A 25,361-nucleotide genomic window follows, 5' to 3' on the forward strand; every position below is an offset into this window, starting at 1 on the left:
GTCCTGGCCTCCCCTGATTACACCTGGCCCTTTATCTTGCAGACCGATGCATCAGATATAGGCATAGGGGCGGTTCTTTCCTAAGAATCGAAAGAGGGACTGGAATGGCCCGTCTTACTTGTCAGCCTAAAACTCTTTCCGAGGCAGAAGCATTACCCTGTGATCGAAAAGGAGTGCCTGGCTGTTAAGTGGGTGATAGAAAAACTCCGGCATTATTCGGAGGGGAGACCGTTCCTCCTCTACACCGACCACGCCCCTCTAGTGTGGATGAGTAGGAACAAGGGCAACAACCCTATTGTGACGGGTGGTTCCCGTATGCTCTCGAAGTCAGACACAGGAAGGGCGTCCATAATTCCAATGCGGACTTTCTCTCTTGCATCCCATTCCTACCCAATTGGGAAGACTCTAGGTGTGGGGTGTGTCAGGATCTGGCTCCCTTAGACCTCGATCCCATAGAGGAAGACGAGACTCCACCTCACTGGCCCACACCTCTCTTTTCCTTTCAACCCCTGGGACCTTTGTTGGATGTACAATACACCTTGGACAATCCCGAGAACCAGCACTGCGGACCCTTTAAATCTCAAACCCCAGAAGACGAAGGGGATTCAAGCCACGCCCCTTGGAGGTGGAGCTATGGCACGCCGGGGAGAGAAGAGGAAGCTGAAGGCGAAGGTGAAGTCAACGAGAACCGGAAGTTGGTGTAGGCCGGCGGGAAGAGACGGAGAGGCTATCCAGAGGGCATGGCAGAATCGAAATGGAGTTGGAAGAACCGGGTTACGGTGAGAAGCCCTGCGGAGGAGAGCCAGGAGGCCGACGACCCCACGAGGCACCCAGCCGCGTTCCTGGAGGAACGTGGCTTGTACAGGTACGTGCACGGTTCCTGGGAATCGGGAGACGGGCGTGAGTAACGGCCCCGGGTGGGGAGAAAGGAAATGCCTAGGACACCTTGGGAAAACCCAAGGGTGTTGTTTTCTTTTCTGTTTTCCTCTAATGCTCACGGTGGAGGTCTCCTGCTACAATACACCCTGTATCCTGACTCGATCGGGTGTTGCTTCTCTCACTCCCTCTCCCACTTCACGGTATCAGTGCACTGCTTTGACGTTGTTTTCCTTTCCTTGTTTTGACGGTGTCTTCCCGTACTGCCGAGCCATATGGATAAAATACCTGGCTGAAGAAAAAGATGCAAAGGAGAAGAAGCTGATTCCCCTGAAGAGACGTTAAGACCTTGTTTTTGTTTACTTGCCTGGATCCCGAAAACCAATAAACCCAAGTACCCGGCAATATTTGTCATGTGATTCCTGCACACCCTAACAGGGGTGAGAACTGCAGCCCTGGTATTTGGTTAACGAATGCCTATCCTACATTACCTGAACAAGGCTAAAGTGGATTAAACCTCCCCTTGTGTGTTGTTGGAGCATAGTCAACCTTTATCATGAGGTAGGCTTCAGGTTTTTAATGTACACAACTTGATCTCTCCTTAACTTTCATCCTTTGGAGTTTAAACAAATGGCATCCATTGAGTTGGCTTATAAAAAACTCAGGGGCATATTTACAAGACCATATCACCACCACAATGTCACTTTTTCAGACATTGTTGTGGCGACAGGGGAAACATCCGGAACAACAAAGCCGGAGCCACGAGTTCCGGAAGCCCGCTAGCATAACTACGCTTGCCCGAACAACGACTTTGCCTTAACCACGCACATGCGTGTTTAAGGCAAATGCGCTGTTCGGAATGGGTGGAGAAAGTGAAGTGTCAGAAAGAGGACATTGAAATGTAAGTGGGGCTGGGGCCGGGTCTGGGGTGTGGGGGTTGGTAGTTTTATGGGCTGGTGGGGGTTTGAGATAGTTTTAAGGGATGGTGGGGGTTCGGGGTAGTTTTATGGGGTGGTGGGGGTTCAGGGTAGTTTTAAGGGATGGTGGGGGTTTGGTGTTGTTTTCAGGGTAGTCAGGGTTGTTTTTAGAGGGGGGGTACAGGGTAGTTTTTAGGGGTGGGATTCAGGTAGTTTTTAGGGGTGGGGGTACAGGGTAGTTTTTAGGGGTGGAGGTTTGGCGTTGTTTATAGGGGTGGGAGTTTGGGGAAGTTTACAGGGTGGGGGGTTCAGGGTAGTTTTCAGGGGTGGTGTGGGTTGGTGGTAGTTGTTATAGGTGGGGGTTTGGGGTTGTTTTTGGGGTGGGGGTTTGGGGTAGGTTTCAGTAGTGGTGGGGGTTTGGCGTAGTTTTTAGGAGTAGGTGGTTTGGGGTCGTTTTTGGGAGTGCTAGGGTTCAGGGAAGTTTTCAGAGGAGGTTGAGGGTACTTTTTTAAATGGGTTGTTTTTATGGCTCAGGTAGGGGGATGGGTAGTTTTTAGGGATTAGGGGAGGGTGGGGTTATTTTTAGGGCTCAGGAGGAGGGGGAAGGGGGTGATAACTTAGCCACGCAAAACCCTTTATCATGCATGACATTAACATGAAAAATCATGGTGAAGGCATTCGCGGTAAAGCAATGCATGGTTAAGATGCGGTCGTTGTACATACTGTGGTGTTTAGGTATTGGGGTTGAGGAACTCATTGTTCCATCATACAACCGGAGATAGGGGCTTCTCCTTATTTACAAGGCACTGTTAATAAGGCACCCTTTCACGCTACGCTTACCGTGAAAGGGGAGGGCAATGGGTGTTGCAGTGGGCATTCCACCGCAACACCCATTCATTTTGACGCTGCCCCCTATTTACAAGGGTGGTGTAAATAGGAGGCAACGCCAAAATTAAGAATGGGAAAACCTGATCTTAAAATTGCAAAATGAGAAGAAATGCTTTATTTCTCCTCGTTTTTGCTGTTTCCATGTGTGCTGCGTTGTGCAGCAGATATAGAAACAGCAAACTGCCATTGATTGTTTCTGTACAGGAAGGTGTCTATTCCTACACATAAACAAACATTGAAAATGCATGACGTGTTGCAGCTTCTATGTGAGACGCATTAAGCAGCTCACACAGAAGTTACAAAGCACCATTTCAGAGGGCGTTCTTGTAAATACAGTGCAGCCCTGCATTTCAGAGGTGGAGGAGCGTGGCTTTAAGCCAACAAGGCTAATACTGGGCTCTACCACTTCCTCGTAAATATGCCTTATGCATATTGCACCCATGCATGATGTAAATAAACCACTTTGGTAATTTAACCTCGACTCTTGCAATTGTTTTTTTAATTTGTATTTCAGAACAATTGCTATACTTTTAATAAAAGGGTTACGATTGATTACCCAGGGACAAAAAATAATGCCTAGCTCAGTTCAATGCCAACTTTACACTGCATAGCCAGTCCTCGGTTGATCAGGACCTGTTGGTAGTCGGGTATCTTGTGAAATATTGCATTAGGAGTGTGACCACTAAAATATTTTGTATACAATACACTACTTTCAAGGCAAAAAGCGTAAGCATTTTTTCTAAAAGCTTGTGGGCGTAAAGCACTTACAAGTCAGCACAGATAACAAAGACTTGCTTTAAAATGGAACCCAGGTAACTCCTGGTACAAAGAATTTGGAAATGGGAACTTTCTGTCTCCATTGTGAAAAGTAGATCCATGCATTCATGTGCCCAAACACATCATGCTCATGTGTAATATCCACAAGAACCTGCAGTAATCACATTTCACCAACATTCTTTCTACTTTGATCTCTCAGTCATGCTTTGCAACTATTTCAGAGAGATGCTAAAATTTGATGACATGCACTTCCAAAACACAAGATAGACTACAAAATCTGATGAATAATTAATATATCAATAAGTGGAAGGTGTGTTGAAGACAGATGATTTCTAGATGTTCATTGGGCTAATTTGTGTGACATCAATATAAGACATTGTCGTGGTAACTATTATCCAGTGTAGAAAATATTTTCGCTATGTGGTTATCAGTCATGTAATATGATTATTTACCAAAAGCAGTCCTGTCAATTTTGTAGGAAAAGTCCCCCCACACACACACACCCAGGGCAGGGGCAGGAGGGTGCAAGTGTAGAGCACTGCTGCTTTTGTTACTGGAGGTCAATATTGCAGCACCACTGCAAAACTGGCCCCCAGTATAAAAAAAACAGGCCCCACTGCTGCAAACCCGGCCCCCACCCTTCCAGCCTCCCTGGAAAATGCCTGATGCCCGCTACGGCCAGTACGGCCCTGTTCTCTACTGAGGAAGTGCATGGGAAAGATGTCAAAGAAAAACAATAATCTGTTTAACACAGCATTATCATTCCGGTTTCAATTTATTAGCACACTTTGAATGTATATTTTCAATACCGTTCTCGCGAGTCAATGCTTTGTAAAAAAAAAAAAAACATTTAAAAAGTCTGATTTTGATACTGTTTTGTGTCATAGGTATGGAGGAGTCTACATTCCTCAACTTTGTATTCAACCCTAATTTCAAACGTATTGATGCAAAATGTGTTTTTCCAATATTAAAAACACTGCTGTGTAGTTCATTGTTGGACTTGGCCCTTTTAGCAGGGTCATCCCTGAACTTTTTGCCTTCCTCCCGTATTGTTTCTGACCTGTTTTTGTTGGTTTTAGGACTCTGGGCACTTTACTACTGCTGATCAGTGCTAAAGTGCATATGCTCCCTGTGTAAAGTGTAATGGTAATTGATTGTCCATGATTGGTATGTTTGCCTTACTAGTAAAGTCCCTAGTAAAGTGCACTATGTGTGCTGGGGCTGGTAATGCAAATGCAGTAGTGAGCCTGCAGCACTAATTGTGTGACCCACACAAGTAGCCTTAAAGAGAGAACTCTGGCCTGCAACTGCAGTGCCTGCGCGCAGTTTGTTAAACTGCCATGTTGTTCTGACAAGTGCACCCACTTGCCAGACCTTACCCTTCCATTTTTATGCACATCAGACACCCCTATGGTAGGCCCAAGGTACCCCCTGGACAGGGTGCAGTGTATGTGAAAGGTAGGACATGTGCTGAGGTGTGAACCATGTCCTGACAGTGACATATTCTCCATTTTGTATTTCACTGTTGAAGGGCCATCTTGCACATAGGACACAATGGGGGAGGCTGTGTAATATGTTTCCAGCTTATCTTCCCAAAGGCTTAAGATGGACAGGTGAAGTTTAGTATGCCTGGACTCACAATTCAATAACACATCTTTTTGTGAAGGTGGTTTTTGCATTGTGTGTTTAGAAACCACTCTTTTAGAAGTGGCTGGGTTTTTGTGCTCTAACGTTTCTGTGTGTCTGTGCCTGGCTGTGGATTGACTGTCTGGATCTGAAAGTGATAGGATCTGGGGAATGTCTTGACACAGGGGAAGAGGTGAGACAGCAACAGGCCGACTTGTATCTGGAGAGTAGGGGGGTAGGAGTAGCTCTGGAGGTGAAGAGGACTGGGATGCAGCCATAAAACAATGGCTCCATCCCCTGCTGAGTGATTAACGATCCAGACCCCCACTATCAAAGGAAGAAGGTGTCACTGGCAGGGAGACACCCACAACTGGTTTGGACAGGGGTCAGTGCCCCCCTGAACACAAAGACATCAAAGACTTTGAGGGGTAAAACTATGAGAGCTGAAACCCCTGGACTTGGGAATTGGATTGATCAAGACTGAAAAGGATTGAAACTACTTTGTGGTCAGGAGGAACCTCTGCCAAAGGAAGAAACAGCTGAATAGACTAAAGGAAAGGACTGACCCTTGCTGTGTGTTTTGGGGCTGGCCTGCAGTTTGCTGCTTTAACCAAGGAGAGGCTAACAGGACTTTGCTGTGTGTTGTGTCCCCCTGCTTGAAAGGACTTTGCTGTGCTGTGTCCTGAAGTAACTTAACCCCAAGGGCCCGAGGTGAGCTGGTTCCCTGTTGTGGAAACTCAGGAACGCAAAAGTTTCCAGAAGTGTCTCAGCCACACTGTGTGCGTGTGCCTGGTGCAGCCTGAGACCTTCGCATGCCATGCTTTATGAGCCTGAGCCCTTCGTGAGGATTGTCCTGTGATCGTGTGCACCTGGAGTCCAAGTGAGTCTCAGCAACGCTGTGTGCGTGTGCTTCGTGCAGCCTGAGACCTTCGTGAGGATTGCCCTGTGACTGTGCACACCAGAAGTTCAAGAGTGTCTCAGCGACGCTGTGCGCATGTGCTTTTTGCAGACTGAGACCCCAGAAGAATTGCCCTGTGATCGGGGGCGCCAGGAGTCCAAGTGAGTCTCAGCGATGCTGTGTGCTTCGTACTGTCTGAGACCTTCGTGAGGATTGTCCTGTGATCGTGTGCACCCAGAGTCCAAGTGAGTCTCAGCGACGCTGTGTGCGTGTGCTTTGTGCAGCCTGAGACCTTCGTGAGGATTGCCCTGTGATCGTGTGCACCCAGAACTCAAGTGAGTCTCAGCGACGCTGTGTGTGTGTGCTTCATGCAGCCTAAGACCTTCGTGAGGATTACCCGAGGCTCAAGGGAGTCTCAGCGACACTGTGTACGTGTGCCCGGTTGCAGCCTGAGATCTTCGTTATCGCCATCAGCCTGGACCAGCATCCCCAGAGGAGCTGTGCTGCCAGCCCGAGCCTGCCGTTGCCAGAGCGGGACCTCAAACCAACCCTGTCGGGGGAGGGCCCGAGTTCCACTGCCCAGAACCAACAAAGTCGTATCGAAGGCCCAAGTCGCGAGAAGAGGAGAGGAGAGCGAGGTCGCACCCCCCAGATAACGTGTGTCGCCGCCAGGTGCCAGGTGAGGCTCGGAGAGAGACGCTTTTGGCCTTTCCCATTCCTGCAGTGCGAGCCTCTGCTCAAGCTCGTATCGCAGCCCGTACTTGCCGAGGAGTGGCAGTACCGGGGCCGGAGTGTGGAGCTGCACTTAGGTTTACACCATACCTGTGTTGGGGACATATGTTGGCGGAAGCTGACTGCAAGTCAGTACGAGTGGCAAAGAGACCGTCTAAAGCACTGTGATCGGTGCTGGAGTGCATTAGACCTAGCATTATTTTTACATTACGAACTGCCTGATTGTTGCATTACGCATTGCATTATTTTTGCATAATGAACTGCCTGATTGTTGCATTACGCACTGCATTAGTTTTGCATAACAAACTGCCTGATTGTTGCATTACGCATTGCATTATTTTTGCATAACAACCTACATGATTGTTGCATTACGCATTGTATTATTTTGGCATTACAAACTGCGTGATTGTTGCATAACGAACAGCATTCTTTTTACATTGCAAAGTGCCTGATTCTTGCATTACGAACTGCATAGCATTGCATTAGGACTGCATTGGATCATCTAGAATTGCTCATTAAGACCTCCAGAACCTACCCGGGCTGGCTGGCCTAATAACCAGCCAGGAGGAATATTACAAATACGCATATGTTGGATTCTTATCGTGTGGTCTCATCTTATATCTTTTTATATAAACATATACTTGTTTTTTATGAAACGCGGGTGGAGTCCATCTATGGAGTCATCATTGGGTTACTGAGAGCGTGGATGCAAATACTTTACACATTTGCCTTGGAGCTAAGCCTGGCTGCTCGTGCCAAGCTACCAAGGGGGTGAGCAGGGGTTATCTGAGAACGTGTCCTTCTTTTCCCTGATGTGGAAGCGAGGGTCCCTACTTGGCCTAAGGTACCTACCTCAGCTAACTAGGGAATCCCAGTTCTAACATTGATTTACTGTATGGCTGAACGGAACCAAAGATATACCTTAAATGTGGTGCAATGGTTTCATTTACTTGTCTAAGGGCCTCATTATGACTTTGGCGATCTCGGAGTGGGGCCACCGCCCCACTCTGAGACCCCCAAAGCCATAAAAACACACCCACTAGAGTACGACATTTGAAGTCTTTGGTGGGCAGTCCTTTGCAGTCCCACTGTGGAGTCTTTGAAAAAGGCACTGCAATGCCAGTGCCAAAGGCAGTTCCTGCAGGTCATGGACTGTCAATTTCATGCCCTGTAAGAATGCATTGAGAGCCACAGACCTGCGTCTTGGAAGTATGAAAACAATAATTGACATGATGTGATTGCATTTAATACAAACAGCTGGTGTCCACAAAGCAGTCTTTCTGACCACGCCTTCCCCTTTTGTCATTAGCTTCCTGACATCAACAATAACAATCCAACAACAATGTATTAAGTAGTGTTCTCCCACCTCCTTCTCCCCTACAGCTGTCAGGCAAATGTGGGCAAAGCAGCATGGGGATTGCAGTCCGCCCTCAAGCAGGTCTCCACGGTGTCCTCAATGTCATATGATAATAATCATGTGATCGCATGTCATTCACAAGAGTTGTATCCAGATCGACATTTAATACAGGAGGGCCTTTAGCTTCTACGTTTGACTATCCACTTGTCTCGGCTCCCACCAATTGTGACTACATTGTGGCTCTAGAGCAATACAACCCTGGGGATGTGACTCTGAACACCTAAAAGATACAATTGCCATTGCATGAACACCATTTGCAGGCTTGTGACATTTAATTAGACCCTCGAAAGCAGAGATTGATGGGTCCCCAAGATAGCTGCAAGGATATGCCTCACCGAACCCCCTCCACATATACGAGCATAGGTGTGCGCAGCTCGATATGATATTTTAAGAAATGATGGAATGGGCTGGCAGGAATTAGCAGGGTCCTTCAGGCCTGACAGAGTGAACTATGGATTGCATTTACCAGTAGACAGCTTCCATACTTAGCAACAAATTGGTTGACAAGGTCCTGAAATAAGGAGAAAACTTTAACCTGGAATCCTGCATATGAACACTGAAGATGGGGGAAGCGTTTCAGTATTCAATGCAATGGTAAAATGTGTTCTCAGTTCAGCCATCTTCCAGTGTTAAGAATATATTACATTACTGAATACCCGACAATGTCTTTCAAAACCGATTATGTTAGAACATTTGCAAAATTATAAGATGTGCTTTCGGTGCTAGAGTACGAAGATAAATAAAGAACGGCTACAGGAATGACTGCCAGTCTTTTAATTAAACATATTGTTAACATACATAACACATACAACAATTAATTTACAGTTATGATTTTTATTTTTTTTAAACCTTTAAACTCGCCATTTCTGGTTAGCTCTACAAACCATAAATCACACAACTGCCACGCAAAAACCAAAATTTAAACACCAAATTCAATGCTCATAAGTAACCCATATGACAGATGGCATCACAAGTGGCATAAAGGATCTCACTGGGGGCATGACATTTGACCTTTCTATTATCTTTATTAATCATAGAGCATGGATAAAATATGATTTATTTCTGTGGATGTGTGTTGTTAGTGAAGTGCTGTCACATGGTCGTACTTATTGCAATTAGAATTGAGAGGTCATAGACCTCCGCATTACAAAATGGCGGCTGCGTCTCCAGGTTGCTGAGGAATAGGCACTTTTTCTATTAGTGAAAGTGTATGTACATGTGTTTTTACCAACGAAAAGACCGCTATGCTTTTAAAGGTGCCTGAAATGTACAGATTTCACTAGAAGCCCGAGACCTTTAGAAGAAGCGCCACATTTGTTACTAAGAGGCCCGGGAACGCAGGCATGAGTTCATATCTGAAGGCTATACATTTTTTTAAAAAGTTTGAGCTCAGTTTGAATGCATCTTCTAAAACACAATATGAGCTCACCCATCTCCTAAACAAAAATTGAAATAAGGAAACAATGTATTTAACATACTTTAAATTGTATCCAAAGGTACCGAGGTTGCATGCTTGCAAACTTCAAGATGCCTCGTTCACCTCAAGCCGTGAACCCCCGATCAAAAGTTGAAAAACCAGCACATATTTTTGTGCAATTTTAAACTCAGAGGACCCCGCCTAGGGCCAGGAGTCTGTTCAAGGCCCTTAGGGCACCTTTATATGACCTTGTAGTTTTTTTGAGATGCAGGAACCTTGCCCCACGACTGATAAAGGCGACTATAACTGCAATAGACCACTAGTTTCTAGTCAATCACAACCATCTGTTTTGCAGTCCCAGATTTCGATCTGCAAACTCTCTGTGAACTGATGACCAATATATATCTATATATCTGTAATTTAAAACTTTACTGTCTTCTCATTGCATTTTTGCAACACTAACGTCTCAAAAAATAAGTACATTTACATCCAACAGACAAAATCACTCCTCTCAGTATAGTCATGGCTAACTCGTTGAAATATTGTTCAGCTGATTTTGTTTTAGAGAGGCGCTGGAGGTTAAAATGGAAACACTTAGGGGGATATTCTCAAGAACGTGTGATATTCATTGCAAAATTAGCTTAACGCAACTCTTCACATCGCAGTCTATCGCGGGAAATTAACACCGTGGTAAAGTGGTATTCTCAAGCCGGCGGTACCATGTGATAGGCTCACGGTAACGCGTCAAATGTCCGCGATAAAATCAATTTGACGGTGCAAAAATCCGCAACGCGAACGCTAAAAAAGCTGCGATGAGGCCAATAGCGATACCAAAATCAGTGAAAACCAGCGATAGGCCTGCAATTCCCACACGTCATGCTGGAAAATGCACTATAAAAGCAGAGAAAAAAAAAGGGAGCAAAAAAGAAACTGTGTAGTGCCATGGATGCACCTGGACTGAGTGCAGAGGCCAGCGCGAACCCCACAAGCCCCACAGACCACCAGCAAGGAACCCCATGGTCGGGGAAGGCCAAGGAGTAGAGGAAGAGGCAGACGGGGTGCAGTCCATAGGAAAACCAGATCAGCGTCACAGAGGTGACAGAACCCTACCACCCACTGAACGTCAAAATGACAAACGTGAATGCAGTTGGAGTGTCGAGGAGGTCTATGGAGGAGGACAAGAAGCGCTGGCATGATGTAAAAAGCCAAACCAAGCACAAACTCGCAGCCAACAGGAAGGCAGCAAAGGTGAGAGGAGGTGGGAGTCCTGCACCACAGGAGGAGCTGGAGAAAACAGAGGCCACAGTCGTCAGGGTGGAGACGGCGCAAGGAGTTGGGAGTCCAGACACAGCTCGATAGGACCTGACAAAACATCAACAGGGTGAGTAACGACCAGGGACTGGGGGGACGGGGGAGATGGGCACAATGTCACACATGCACAAAGATGTGTAACACACTGCACACCCGCAATGACCCTGGATCATGTCCCTGATCCCCGTGGCACACTGCAGCACACACACACAGCAATAACAGCACAGCCGATGACAATGTGGTACAAAGGGCAACACCGACACTGCAGAACAGAGGACACAACTGGGTCCGCTCATGCGCAGAAACAGGCCAATCACATCTAACATAGCAGGAAACTGTGAGATCGAAATGCACGTGTATAAACACGCATCTGTCATGTAGTCCAAATGTCCACTGTCCCGCATCAAATATACAGCACCTCCCAAACAGCCACAATGTACATAGTCATACAGTCTGCATGTAAATTAGAACAATGCACCAACCTACATGTCAACACAATGTCAACATGCATCTTCCCTTCACATTGCAGAGGGGCAAGCAACACCTCCAGCAGAGCAGACCAGACTACTCATCAGTGATGCTGGAGAGGAACACCACTCCTTCGACACCGATGCCCCAGAACAGCCAATTGACATTTTAGACAACCCACCCCCAGGAGCAGGGCAGCCAAGCTACACAGAGGAGACCCCAGCCTCTGCACAGACCACACAGCAGGAAGCACCCGCCACCACGGCTGGCTCCCAAAACTTCACCTAGGCACACATCGCATTCCAATGCCAGGTGTCAGAATTCCTAAAGGAGGTGGCCGAACAGGTGCAGGTGTGGTCAAATCTCATGGAAGCCGAAGTAGATCACATACGTGGGTGTTCAAGTCCCATCAGGGACCACCTACACCCCACAAAGTAGACCCACACCGCGACAGACCCATACAGCGACAGATACACATGCATGTGCACATTTCCTGCAATGAACCACGCCCAGAGCCCCAGAATCATCATACACACCCCCACACTGGACCTCTGTACAATGGCCCAGTCCACTCCTCTTATGCATTGAGTGGGTGACGAAAAGCTACATGTCCAAGGTCTTACCTGCTGTCAACGGTGACATAGTTGCATCCGCTGTACACAGCACAATGTAATGTTGTATGCCCAGGGGCCCTCATGCATACATCATGACCACACGGACACACGCAGATAGTTTGTGGAACTGGCTAAGGGCATGTGTGCCCAGCCCCTTTATTGGCAGGGTCACATGTACAGTGACTCCTGTGCTGGATGGGTGTGGGGTGAGTGTAAGCCAGCCTGCATGGAGTGGTTTGTGCTGTCAACAACTTGAACAGTGAACACCATTAAAACGGAAATAGAAAACACCAGCATTACAGAGACAACTGCGGAGCATCATGGTGGTAGCCGGAGCAAGTACAGAGGTCACCCAATCTGCAAACAGAAGTGTCCGTGAGTTGCAGGTCACTCAGGTTAGGGCACCAGAGATGAGTGTGCTCATGTGAAAAAAATGTCTAGGATTGTTTCCCTTCGGGTTATTTATGATGCAGCTGCAGTGGGTTGTGTTACACATGCATCATCTTCCTCATCATCGTTCCATTTCTCCCACACTGCCTGAGGTGACATTGCTGCGTGAGCTCACCACAGTGCACAACTCATTCAGAAATTGTCCATGTGTTGTGGTGCACTGAGTTAGTGGCACCTGGAGTGCTGAGCAGGGTATCGGGCAGATGATGGCATCCACAACAGGTGTGAGCAACTCCGTTAGTCTGCCAGTATGGCTGTTTAGACTGGCAGTTGGCGTTTGGAGGTGGTTCTGGAGGTGGTGGCGTGTGTCTCCTGCAGTGATGCGATGTCCGGGACTGTCAGAACTCGATTTGATGTGTGATCCCTGGTGGACCTCATTTAAGTCCGGAGTCAGCGGACAGCGCAGGGCCACAGGCACATTGCACTGAGGACCCCAAGGCCATCGTCTCAGAGGCCATCCAATATCTCACCGGACAGGGTCCCTGACTTGAGCTGCACAGTTAGTGGCCCTGGATGCACTGCGGCCGTCACAGGCAACCCGCCATGAGATGGTGACTTGCGGTGCAGTGAGATGGGCCACGCGAGCTGAGCGGGTCCTCATCTATGTCGGAGGTGAATGTGGCAGAGGGTTGCGGGTGACAGTGGAAGGTGCCCTCCAGGGCATAATGCAGAGGGTAGAGCCATCCGGAAGCGGCAAATTGAGGAGTGGAATGCTAGAGCCTCATTTTCGCCAATAAATCAGTATCACCGACATGATGATGAAGACAACCCCCAGTCCATAGACTCAGTTGCCACCAAAGTTCAACCAGAAAGTGCCCATGGCTGTCAGGGAACAGGCTTAGTGGCACCGGAGCTGAAGGGGTGTACAGTCTGCGATGAGGCCAGTACGATGATGTAAAAACTGCCATAAATAAATCAAGACTGAGTTCCCAATGTGTGACCTACTCAACCGCAGTGTAGACCCGAGGCAGCAGTCAGCAGGGGCCCACAGCTACTTGTCATTGGCCCGTGATGCACAGAGTTAGTGACACCAGAGCAGTTGTTGGCAGTGTTTGATCACCTCTGTAACAGGGATCGTTTTTTCCTCCAGACTGCACCACGTCTTCCTCTTACTCCTCTCCATGCGTTCAATGATATGAACTCTGCCATTAACAAATCAAGACTCCGTTCCAACTGTGCGACCTACTCGACTGCAGTGTAGGCTGAAGGTAGTAGTCAGAAAGGGACCACAAACAGGTGTCGTGCGGATGCTATGCACAGAGTTGGTGGCACCACATCGAAGGGAGTATAGTGAGTTAAAATCAGCCATGAAGTGAATCAAGACTCAGTTCCAAATGTGTGACCGACCTAGCAGCTGTGTAGGCCAGTGGAGTATATCAACGAGAAAGGAGTACTGCGGGTCTGTGTTGCCGAGGTCGTGATGATCTGAGGAGGCTGCTAAGCTTGCGGGCCTCAGGCTTGGGGCTTTTGTCGGCACGTGATGGGCCCTCCTTGACACATGCCGGTGTCGGCAGGTGAGCAGTGAGGCCTGGCTGCGTAGGGGCGGGCATGACGGGTTGGGGATCAGCGGCCCGGGGTGCAGCAGGCGCACAGGTTCGAAGGCAACACCGCTCACAGTGATGGCGTCCGCCACGTGGTGGGCTGGAAGTGCCGTCCTGGCAGACACATTGGACATTCCGGAAGAGAACCACGCCCAGAGCTACGTGCTTTTTATTCACATCCCTACGCTGGCCTGGTGTACGCCGGACCAGCCCACTCCGCACACGCTTACAGGGGGGGACGTCACAAGCTACATTTCCGGGATCTTCCCCACTGCCTGGGGTGACATGGTTGCGTCCACTATCCACTACACTCCATACACCAGCAGTGCATGTGGACATGGATATGTCTGTGGTCTGAATACTGCAGTCTGTCCAGCACATCTCCGCCACACTTGGCATTGTGTACATTCTCATTCATGGGTCACTTGCCTCCATTGCACATGCCTGGTTCCCATCTCTCCCCACATTCCGCCATTGTGTGGCTGAGGTGCCATGCCGTTGATGGCTCATGTACATGGCTAGCCCAGGTTGCCGCAGTAAGTTATGCTGTCGTGTCTGGGCATGCTGTTTGGCATGCTGAATGTGGGTCTGTGACATGTGCATTCCCAGAGTTGTGATTTGCATGATTGTGGAGTGTGGGGGTTTGGTGTGTTTATTTGGTACTTCCCAACGAGCAGTGCATTTCCATGGGTGCCATCCTGTTAGCGCAGGTTGAAGGTAGACTGTCGGTAGACGTAGGAATCATACACACTGCCTGGGTAGTTGGCGACGACATTGGTGGCGATTCCCAGGTGGTCCACTGTTGCCTACACATTGATGGAATGCGTGTGCTTTCTGTTGAGGTAATTGTGTGCAGTGTCACCAGGGGGCACAAGTAGGGCATGCATGCAGTCAATTGCCCCCTAACACGTGCGGGAAGCCAGCTATGGTGTAGACACCTTGCTTGGTCTCCAGCTGTTCCAGCGCAGTGTGGCGGAGTATAGGTACTGGGGTACCAAGCTGATGATGGCATCCAAGACAGTTGTGATGAGCATTGATAGGGCTGGCTGTGAGACTCCTCCGACTCTGGTGGTTGTTGGTTGGAAGGTCCCAGAGGCCAACATGTGGAGCACAGCCAGCAGCTTTGTCTGTGGAGGGATGTTGGTTGTCTGCTGTGTTGATCCCGTCCGCCTGTGGGCAATGGTTGTCAGGATGAATAGGATGGTTGTCCTTTTGAGCCTGTAGTGGCGATGACATTCTCTGGTGTTGGGTCTGTGAGGTCGGTGTGTTTTTTGAAGGTCCGCTGTCTTGGTCTGCGCTGTCTCTGTGGTGGTCCAGGGGGGGGTATGGGGGTTGGTGGTCCTGGGGGTGGTGGGGGTGGGTGTTGTTGCCCTGTTGGGGCTCCGTTCTGCATGATCAGTGGCTCCATGGCATCTGTTGGTCTTCATGTGTGGCTGTGGTCTGGGCTCCCTTGTCTGGTGTCAGTTGTCGTCCGACTTTGCACCAGGTCAGAGCTAACGCGCCTTATCGCATGTTTTGTGTTCTTATCGCAGATCTGGCTGGTCGTTGAGAATGTTGAGGTGTGGTGTTGTCGCTGCTTTTTGCTCGGGAATGCCTACTCTGCATCTCATTAGCGATAGTTGCCGGGGTCATCCGTGGTGATGTTTTCTGATGATGCTATCGCCGGAACACTCGTGATATTGGCTGTTAGCACCAGCTTGTGAATGGGGCGATAAATTTATCGCGACTTTGGCTGCGCTAAAGTGCCGATAACTCGGCGATAGCTCCTTGAGAATCTGCCCCCTATTTTTTTACTTTGCCTTTATTCCCTTCTCCCAGAAAGAACTTGCATGCACCAACTCATCCAGCTCTTCTAGTGCCTTCAGAATGTTTCATGCAAATTCATTAAATGCCTGTACTCAAAGCAAAAAAATGCCTTTTTATGAGAACTAACCATAACTACAGCATATATATATATAAATATATTAAAAAGTATATATTTTTTCCTAAAAAAAGTTTGCATTGCTAGGAGCTCCATCATCCCAGCTTTCAGGAACAAGCAGGATTGTATCAAAAAGCCAATATGTTTACTACCTTTTTGCATTTCTCTAAGAGGTAGTCAGTTTTGTGTTTTTAACCTACTTTTAGTTTGTGATGGAAACCCAAAGATTGATTAGCCACGAATTTTTCAATTACATAGACTCGGCATGAAGTCTGGCAAACCAAATTGTATGTACGCCCATGCAGTGGAAAAAACATATAAATTGTGTGAAAAAAGATGGGTTTTCTCATTTTATCTTCAATAGGATTTTTTGTGCTCAGCTACAGTGAAAAAGGCTGAACGCATTTATAATGAAGGATAGCATGAAGGCAAAACAATTCTGAGAAAGCATGCTTTTTTTGCTTGGTATAAAACTCGTTTGAAAAAGGTGTCAGAAGACTTGAAATGGTTAATACTTTTGTATATCCTTGCTGTTTTGTCTCTATAGATTTAAGGACTGCGGGGCAGATTTACAAGCCCTTTGCGCCTCATTATGCCGCAAATCCTGCGCCATGGTGCGGGGTACTTACAATGTGACGCATCTGGGAGATGCATCACGTTGTAAAGCCCTGCGCCACATGTAGGTGTTCCTGCGCAGGGGGGGTGTTCCAGCGCAGGAACGCCTCCTAAATCTACAAGATTTCACTCAGTCACTTTTAGGCCCATGCTGCGTCAAAACCCTGAGCCTGCCTGAGGCAGGCATAAGGATTGATGCAGCATTAACAAGATAGGGCCCCCCAGACCATTGCTGGAGCTGCGTCGCGCTTCCGACGCAACTCCAGCAATGCGCCACTTTTGCGGCACAGTTGTGCCCCATGGTGCAGCGCATTGTAAATGCAGCGCATCCATGGTGGCGGAGCTGTGGCGCACAATAACTGGTGCATCCCGGCTGATATGCAGGGATGCGCCAGTTATTGTAAATATGCCCCTAAGTTTACAGTTGGCAGTGGACTAAAAATATAAAAACCATAGGGCACTTATTGGACAGGGGAGTTTTTTGCTTCATTGGGCATTTTCGTTCTTTGCACAAAAAGTAGAGGCTGCGGAACCGAAGGTTTGATTGGCTGGCCAAAAAGAAACAATTCTCACGTAACTGTCATTACAGGATGCTGGAAAAAGCCCGCATATAAAAATAAAATATTCACAATGTCATAAATAATAGGGGACGAAGTAAGCACACCATGCCCCGTAGGGGGTCCAAAATGGACTCTGACTGCTTCGGGCTGCACACTTGGTACATTGCACATCCAAAGTCCCATGAAGAAATATTTTATATTATCACAGCAAATATGTAACTTAAAGCTTATTCCTAATTCAAGAATGTGTGCGAAATAGAGGTAGATGTGCAAACGTAATTTTATTTCTACTAAGTTTTGTTCAATTTACGATTTTTCAGGATTCATAATTTAAACTTATGTACCCAATCCAAGATGGAAAAGCATTTTTTGCTCTGCATTGCACAGTGTGAAATATGTGAAGCAGGTTTCTATTCATGTTTAATTTTGTGACATAATTGATTGCAAAAGTCACAATTTTGGAACAAATGTGGGAACACCTATAAATCCTGATAGTTGACACATGTAAATGGCCTTGATGATTGTAAACGTTGTACTTCTTATTACAGTGGTATTTTTATTTTTCAATTTCTAGTACACCCTGTTTAATACAGAAATTGGGTACCAGTGAGGTGGCTTCAGCTGAGGTGTCTTCCCATGCTATAGTTAAGAGACAAAAGCTCAGTTAGACACTGGAAGCTCTAACATTGTAGAGAAAGTTGAACCTTGAGGGCCCCCTCATCAAAGTACATGGAGGCCCCCCCTCCAGACTCACTAAGAAGTGCTCAAGCCAGGGTATTGTGCTGAAGGGGCTGCGGGGGCCTCTGTTAGGCCACTGCTTTGCATGTTTCTGACAGTGATTCACTGGGAAGGGATGGGAGGAGCCAGACAATTCTAAGTGCGAGGTGGAGGATCAATCAATCAATCAATCAATCAATCGGGGAATTGTAAAGCGCACTACTCACCCGTGAGGTTCTAAAGGTGCTGGGAGGTGGGGGGTAGGTAGCTCCGGTCAGTCAAAGAGCCAGGTCTTGAGGGTCTTGAGGGTCTTCCTGAAGATGTGCAGAGAGGGAGCGAGTCTGATATCGATTGGGAGCTCGTTCCAGGTCTTTGTCTTGATGTAGGAGAAAGCTCTTCCACCCGTTCATGCTCTGCGGATGCGCTGGGTTTCAGCGAGGGCAAGGTCAGTGGATCTGAGGTTTCTCTTGGGTACGTGGAAGGAGATTCTTTCATTGAGGTATTGGGGTCCGGTGTTTTGGAGGCATTTTTAGGTGTGGGTGTGTATCTTGAAGGTTACTCTCTTCTCGACTGGGAGCCAGTGGAGGTCTTGCAGGTGTTGAGAGATGTTTTTTTGTCAAGGGATACCAAAGACAAGTCTGGCTGCGGTGTTCTGTATGGTCTGGAGTTTGTGGAGCAGAGACTTGTTGATTCTGACATAGAGGGCGCTTCCGTAGTCCAATCTGCTGGTTATGAGTGTGTGGGTGACGTTCTTTCTTGATTCACGGGAGATCCATTTGAAGGTCTTGCGAAGGATGCGGAGTGTGTTGAAGCAGGTGGAGGCGACGGCGTTGGCCTGTCAGGTCCTGGAGAGGGCAGAGTCGAGTATGATGCTTAGGTACCGGGCATGGTCCGTGGGGGTGGGCGGGCTGCCGAGGTCAGTGGGCCACCAGCTGTTGTCTCATGCAGTAGGAGAGGGTCTGAGGATGAGGACCTCTGTCTTTTCCGAGTTGAGCTTTAGGCAGCTGCTGCTCATCCAGGATGCAACGTCCTTCATTCCTTCCTGGGAGCTGAGTCTGGTGGTTACGTGGTCCTTGGTGAGGGAGAAAATGAGCTTGGTGTCTTCAGCATAGGATACTATGCTGAGACTCGTACTGTCTGACGATGGCCGCGAGTGAGGCCATGTCGATGTTGAAGAGCGTAGGGCAGTGATGATGATTCTTGGGGTACTCCGCAGGTGATCTCTGTGGGTTTGGAGAGGTAGGGTGGTAGTCTGATTCTTTGGGTTCTACCGGTGAGGAAGGAGTAGAGCCTTTCAAGGGCAGTTCCCTGTATGCCGGCATCGTGGAGTCTGATGGTGAGTGTGCGGTGGGAGACGGTGTCGAAGGCTGCAGAGAGGTCGAGTAGGATCAGGGCAGCGGCGTGACCTTGGTCGGGGAGGGTGGGGATGTTGTCTGTGGTGGCGAGTAGGGCGGTCTTGGTGCTGTGGTTGTTGTGGAATCCAGATTGGGAGGGTCAAGGATGGAGATCCACCTTAAAAATGAGGAATTATAGAGGGAATTAGTAAATCCATTACTAATTCCCCTCGTAGTTCCTAATATTTCCTGGTGTTTCACCAAATGCCATATATCAGGGACAGCAAATTACGTAGCATTTGTAATTCCCCGAGGTCAAAAGTAACTCCCTTATAACTCGTCACGAGGCCCTAAGTAAATGTACACCACAAATGTCAAGATGTTGCGTGTGACTTAAAGGCCGTAGAGTCTTGGATGAATTCAAGCTGTTCCTACTTGTAGTAGAAGCCTTTCTTGCAGAGGCCGTTACTTCCTTTCAACCTCCTCTCCAGTCTCTCTGTCTTTCTGCGAATGAGCATTCTACCTTGATATGCTTCATTCATATTGCTGTAGAGTTTAACAATAGAGTTTTCTTTCTTTCATGGAAATCAAACACAATTAGGTGAACCCTATCTTATACTTTTCTTCCCGCCATTGTAAAATGAGGTAATATACTAAATTGGTAACTATCCATGTTTTTGAAAAGGAATCTTATTTCAACCAAAAACACCATGGGGCTTATTTAAAAGCCCCTTGCGCCTTGGGTACATCACTTTTTGTGACGCTCCGGTGGTGCAGGAGCCTGGTCCATATTTACCAGGCAGTACTAAGCCACTTATTTTGGCTTAATGCTGCCTTATTAATATTGTTTCCTTAAATGCAGTTTTCTGCGTTAAAGGGGAGTGCAATGGGTGTTGCTGGAGGTATTCCCAGCAACATCCATGGCTTTTTGACACTGCCCCAGATTTACGAGAAATTGAAACTCTGCGGCAGAGTCAAAAACTTATGGGAGGCGTAAAGCAGGCACAACGAGGAGAAATATCTTTATTTCTCCTCATTTTTCTGTTTCCTATGTGTGTTGCAGCACACATAGAAAGAGGAAAAAGACTCTTGTGATTGTTTTTGAGCAGGAAGGTTTCCCTTGCTGCACAAAAACAATCATCCCTGCAACACAGGCACCCATGTACCATGGTTCAAAGGTGCCTGCATTGGTGCACGGCAGCCCATTATGCACCAGCACAGAGGAAAAGGACAGGTATGCACCGTATCTGATAGATGCAGAGCATTACTGCCTTTTATTTTGCCGTAGGGCAACACAGCAGGAAGGCCTGGTGTGAAAGGTTAGGAGCTAAGACCACTGAGAAGCTTCTCGATGTTTTTGAGTTACAATTGATGTTCTGTGCATGTGTGTGTATGTGTATGAAAGAGGTACACTGTTATCAAAATCTTGACAAGGTGAAAGTAGAAGATAATACAGCACTTACAGGTGACTGTCTGCAGTGTGTTTGGGGGTGGTAAAGTGAAAGAGGTGTGACGAAATGCTTCAAGAGTCAGTGAAAAGAGGGTGCTGAAGAGGAAAGAGATGATGTGTGAGATATGCAGACTGATGAGCTATGGAGAGAAAAAGGACATATATGTCTCACAGTGAAAATTTTGGGGTTGGATGAAATACTCTGAAGACCACTACCCTATCCACGGGCCTCAGTAATATTTAATTCACAGTCTCACAATTTCTGAATAGAACATTTTTCAATATTAGTTATTTACAACACACTCATTGTTGATATGTATTTATCTTAACCATCTAACAACCATTGACTAACCTGACGGTCCTGGCTGGTTTTAGATGTATGCCATTTGTTGTGTTATATATCTGTATGCAATAACAGACAGCTCAGAGAGGAACCAATACCAGTTGTTTGGCACACTATGAGAAAATGTGAGAAAGGCATCATTCGTGCCCTGTTCACCCCCATTTTTCAGCTGAAACTGTTGGTAACTGACTCTGACTGTACCCTAGGCTCTGCTAATCAGGCCCAGGGTCAATGCTGTGATGAAAAAAGGTATATGATAATTAGGTATGAGTACAATTGGCAATGACAGACCCCTGTAAGTCCCTAGTATGTAATAAGGCAAGAGGGATTCAAGCCACCTATAAGTCCCTAGTATATATTAATAGGGCATGGGAGCCCAGTAGATTTCCTGCACTGGAATGTGCACTACTGTGTTGCCTGCTGTCAATTTTGAAGGCAACCAGCTTTGCAGACTGTCTTAAAAGTGAATTCTATGTACATTTGACTTTGGAATTTAATGTATGTCCAAAGTGGTAATCAACTTTAATTTTACACATGCCACTCTGTCGGTCTCCCATATGTGCCCCAGGAGTGGAATGTCTTGTAAGTATAAGCAGAGACATTATAAAATAAGTTTTGTAAACCCTACTGAGAGAGAAACAACCAATTCAATTTTACGCTATTGTAGATTATTAGCTCCATAGGCTAATAATGGAGTAGGTTATTTAAGTATAAATATTGCTAGGAAGGAGCTAAAAATGTCATTCAAAGACTTCAATGATTGGCAATGATAAATCTAACAACCTAACACTGTTGACTTTATCATAACTAGTACAGAAAAGATGTTATCAAACTTCTTTTCTATGAGCCACAATCTACCCTTCTAGCATCATTTCTGGATTGGTCAGCCTTAAGCTTTGATGAGGTGATAAGTGGTCTGCATCGAGCAGGAGTTATCTGATGGGGAGAGCTCTGGAGCTGCAGAAAACAGGCCATTGAGTGCTGGGTAAATCAAACTGGGATTCATAGAGAACAGAACAGTAAATAATGCCAGCCAGGCCTACCACCTCTTCTTGTATCCCCCGCTAGATGGTAGGCCTGGGAATGGAATTTGCAGGAGGGGGAGTGTTAATGTAAATGAGCCACACCAGTAGGTTGGTTTAGCCAGCTTTTACACCAAAGGAAAGAAAATGTCAATTCTTGAATTTTTAAGTGCTGTGCTTTGTGGGACAAGAATATGCCATGCTTTAGAAGAAGCTGTCATGCTTTTGGACGGCACCCTGCACCTCATTGGACAGGGCTTTCCCCCTGCTTGTTGTTCGAGATATTTGAATAAATATGTGAGAGCTGCATAGCAACTCGGATTTACGGCCTGAAACTACAAGAATAAGGACTGCCTTGTTGGAACTCTGGTCTGCACCACACAGGATTACTCCCTGAAGGACAGCTCCAATTGCACACTTGAAAATACAACCATGAGGACATGGCCTTGCTTAAAAAATGATTAAGGAATGGACTCCCTGAAACCAACAGGTTAACGGAGCTTCCCTGCACCAGTCCCTAGCCTGGAGTGCATCCAGTGGACTTTTAAGTATTTGGCCAGGTGCATTGTAGGAATAGTGGTCCCAAACTTCCAAGGACCATCTCAGAGCTTCTAGACCCTTGGATTTAAGTTCTGGACACTTTGAACCCTCAAGGGAAACTTCAGGAAGAAGTTCCAGAAGTTTGAAGTAACTTTTAGAAAAAGCTCTAAAAGTGGACTGACCCGATGTCAAAAGTCAAACCAACTACCTTCAACCGCAATCCGGCCTGGATTTCAGGTTCATCCCGCTGAAAGCTCCAGACTTCCAGGATTTGATCGGGCCTCATGTAGAAGCAATCCCATGATGTTGGATCGAAATTGGCCTGCTGGAGGGGTCTGTACTATGTTGAGAGAAGATTCTCCAGAAAAGCTTTTAGGTCTGTAGGTAAAATTGTGGCTGGGGCCTCCCACTTAGTGTATCCGACCAGGGCTCCATCCAGGTAGGCCTCAAACTTTGACTTTGTCCTGTTCAAGTTCGACAAGATGTCCCAAGTTGGGCCTATATGTTTTTAAGCACTTTAAAGTGGTTAATCTTTAAAAATGCATATCTCCGGTTCCCTATATTGGATTCTTGTCAGTTCGATGACATTATTTAGATAGAAATATTGCCTATGTTTAAAAATGGGTGTAAGATTTTTATTGTGTGTTGTGTCTTATTTATTTATCGTATTGGTGTTTTTAAATGCTTTACATACCTGTCGCCTAAGTTAAGTCTGGCCGCACGTTGCCAGCTACCGAGGGTGGAGGAAGGGAATAATTTATTGAGAGCTTGTCTGGACCTTATATTGCAGTGGAGGCCGTATTGCTAGTGGTAGGTGCAGACTTACTCCTACTAATAATACACCTTCCAACAGAATCTAAGAATGTTAGTGAAGAATCGAAGAATATGGCTGACAGGCTATCTGTCAATACGCCATGTATTGACTGAGTAACTCTAACTAAAGCCCTCAGGGGCATATGTATCAAAATCTCCATTTGCAATTCTCAAATAGCGATTTTTTGAGAATCGCTATTTGAGAATTGCAAAACGGGATGTATCTAAAAATTCGCACAAATTTTGCGAATTCTTAAAATTCCTTAATTGCGATTAGCAAATTGCGAAATCGAAATTAAGGAATACCTTCCCATTCATTCCTATGGGCCAGGAGGCCCATAGCAATGAATGGGAAGTCTTTCTCAATTTGCGATTCGCAATTTGCTAATCGCAAATTGAGAATATTTTCAAAGGTGCAAGGGTGTCATGATGACACCCTGATGCACCCCTGAAATCAGCATGTGTGTGCATATGGCGCACATACACGCCCTAAGGGCATATATGTGCGCCACATGGCACTTTGAAAAATGCCAAAAAGTGCATTTTTCAAAGAAATCACAAATTACCACCAACTTGAAGTTGGTGGTAATTTGCGATTTCTTAAGGAGAAATCGCACAACTTGGGTGCGTGTTACATAGCATTTAAGGAATCGCAATTTGCAATTTCTTAAATGCTTACGCAAACTGAAGAAATCTCAAAATTAGCGATTCCTCAAGAATGCGATGCTGAAATGCCTCATACATCTCCTTTTGCGATTTTGTATTCGCAAACGCAGTTTTTTTGCGATTCGCAGCGTTTGCGAATACAAAATCGTTTGATACATATGCCCCTCAGTTCTTAAACCTTTGGGTGTTAGGTCAGTGTTGGACTGAACTTAAGAGAAACAATAAGTGAATCTCCTTCACTTTTTGCAGGCACTTTCTCAGCTTTTAAAAGTGTTCTTATCATCCAAGGCGATTGGAACTGTTCACCTGAAATAAATCATCAAATGTCCTTTTCTGTTTGTCATGTCTGTAGCTGCTGTTTTATCTGTTAAATGTAAAATAATTTCTTATATTAGGAATTAGTCATAACTTTTGCCACCTATTAGGAAATGGGTAGGACTTCCTTGGGCATTGTGGTTTGGCGCTAGAGCTGGCTAATGCTTGCTATTGAACAGTGACAGTTATCATACCACATGTAGTTTGCATCATCTCTGTTACAATATTGATTTTGTAAATTTGAGGAACAAAAATATCACTTTAAAACAGCTACCAAAATAACATGTAAAATTCACTTCGACATTAAGAAACTGAGAACACTGGAGCCTAAATACAAAGACATTTTACAGTCTGTAAAGTAGTACTAGTAACGCCTCGGAACAAACTCTTACATGCCTTTGTGAATTGGCCACAAAACATCGAAAAAGGGGATAAAACGAGAGTATTCAACTAGTTCAAATAGAAAAGCACTTCTTTCAACTTTTGCTAATAGGGAGATGGACATTTCATCGCTAATTCACCCTGATATATTTGAGTAAGTAAAAGATTATTCCTGTAGAACTATTTTCCATGCTCCTAAATGCTTTTGTGAATCAACACCATTGAATTACAAATGTAATCCATAACATGCTAAATATTTTTAGATAATTGAAGGAAACAAGTGCAGTTTTTACAAATATACCCTGCCTAAGGGTCTTGCAATCTTATTTTCACTGTGTGTAGGGCGAAAAATGTAATTTTTTGTTACCTTAAGTTAGTTATTCGTCACTTTCAAACTACCAGCACTAAGTATTCCAATCACCTATGGCCAAAATATGCAATATAAAGCCCAAAAAAGCAGGCCCCAGAGCGGATGAACTGCAACTGACTAAGTGGTCTTCCTTTCCCACTCTTTTCCTTTCTGCCTGTCACCTCGGATAAACTACAGAAATTTCTCTTCTCCCTTAACTTTAGTCCCTAATGATATAAAACATACATTACTATTGTTACAAAATCCGCTGAAATCAAAGTGAGGGACCTGTGCGAAAGAACCTGTGTGTAATTTCTTCTAGTTTTTTCTAGGACTGGAAAATATTTTCAGGGGAAGAAACTCCTTTGCATACACCCACATAAAAATTAACCCTGGGCGTAGT

General features: G+C 46.2%; 1 protein-coding gene across 2 annotated transcripts in view; it reads right to left on the reverse strand.

The window, feature by feature from the left end:
* OLFM2 (olfactomedin 2) overlaps positions 1 to 25,361 on the reverse strand; it is a 976,052-nt gene that overhangs the window by 244,324 nt on the left and 706,367 nt on the right. The window lies entirely within an intron of this gene.

The sequence above is a fragment of the Triturus cristatus genome, chromosome 4_2 (genome assembly GCF_964204655.1).
Source record: "Triturus cristatus chromosome 4_2, aTriCri1.1, whole genome shotgun sequence".
Lineage (NCBI taxonomy): Eukaryota > Metazoa > Chordata > Amphibia > Caudata > Salamandridae > Triturus > Triturus cristatus.